This window comes from Aristolochia californica, unplaced genomic scaffold (genome assembly GCF_029961685.1).
Source record: "Aristolochia californica isolate CCGP_79_NKW_82.1479 unplaced genomic scaffold, dmAriCali1.0.hap1 SCAF_11, whole genome shotgun sequence".
NCBI classification, from domain to species: domain Eukaryota; kingdom Viridiplantae; phylum Streptophyta; class Magnoliopsida; order Piperales; family Aristolochiaceae; genus Aristolochia; species Aristolochia californica.
Genome location: NW_027181782.1, coordinates 4949446 through 4950801, shown reverse-complemented (window position 1 = coordinate 4950801; position 1356 = coordinate 4949446).

Below are 1356 nucleotides of genomic sequence, written 5' to 3'. Positions count from 1 at the left end.
CCGGTTTGAAACAACTTATTTACGAAAATAATGAAGATCTTAAATTATTTACAAAACTATCGAACTTTGACCGGTCCACTGTATATGTGGACAGTCAAAGGCGACACGTAAGCTTTGACTGCTTACGCGTCGCCCCGTCATCAGAGCGATGTTGTAGATGAACACATAGGATGCCATGTCATTATTATTGACACGTCATCTGCCACATCATTATATGATAAAATTTTGAATAAATTTAAAAAAAAATTAAAAATCAAACACACTTTTTATTACCTAATATTTAAAATAAAAAATTATTTAAAATTTTTTAATAAAAAATTAAAAAATTAACTCTTACTTATTTAACACCATTTAATATCAATTAAAATATTTATTAATTAAAAAATTATCGTTACAATTTTTATTTCTTCATATTTTAAAAAATAAAATAAAATAAGTTGATTAATTAGTTTTAAAATATTTATAAATTAAAAAAACAAAAAAAAAAAAATTTAGAGTTTAAAAATACAATTTATTTGTATACTTTTTATCACCTTATTTACAAAATAATAATATTTAAAAATTTTAAAAATTTTTAAATAGAAAAAATCTAACCCTTACCCATTTATTATGGATTTAAAATATTTGTTTTTGCCCTGTCATATGGGCCACGTAAGCACCCGCCACGTCAGCCCTCACATATATTTTTAAATCTAATCTCTTCCACGATCTTTCTCTTCTCTCCTCTCGTCGCTCCCCTACTGCCGCCGCTCGGCCTCGGCCGCTCCCCTGCTGCCGCTTCTCGGCCTCGCCCTCGACGTCCCCCTCTACCCGCTCTCTCTTCGTCTCAGCCTCATCTCTAGTTCTTCTTCTCCGTTACCCTCTGTTAATCCTCTCGCCGTCTTGTCGCCGCCCCTTCTCTCAAAACCTACTCTGTTAATCCTCTCGCCATCCTCTCGTCGCTCCTTTTCTCAAAACCTAGGAGGGTGATTTTTTAGGGTTTTTGTTAATTGAATCGAATTATTGTATTTAATTATAATGTTGATTTGAGTTTAGGTGTTTAATTACTGTATTGATTTTTTTTGTGATTTACTGTTTAATTTCTGATTTTATGTTAATGAAATTTTTGCCAAATTAAAATTATTGAAAAGTTTTTTAATATTTTTAATTAAATAATATATTTTTAATAATTTATTATTTTGTAAATAAGGTGATAAAAAGTATACAAATAAATTATATTTTTAAACAATAACACAACTTTTTTGTATATATTTTTTAATTTATAAATATTTTAAATGGATAATGTATGGGTAAGACTTAAGAGTAAATTTTTTTCTATTTATAAATATTTTAAATGGATAATGTATGGGTAAGACT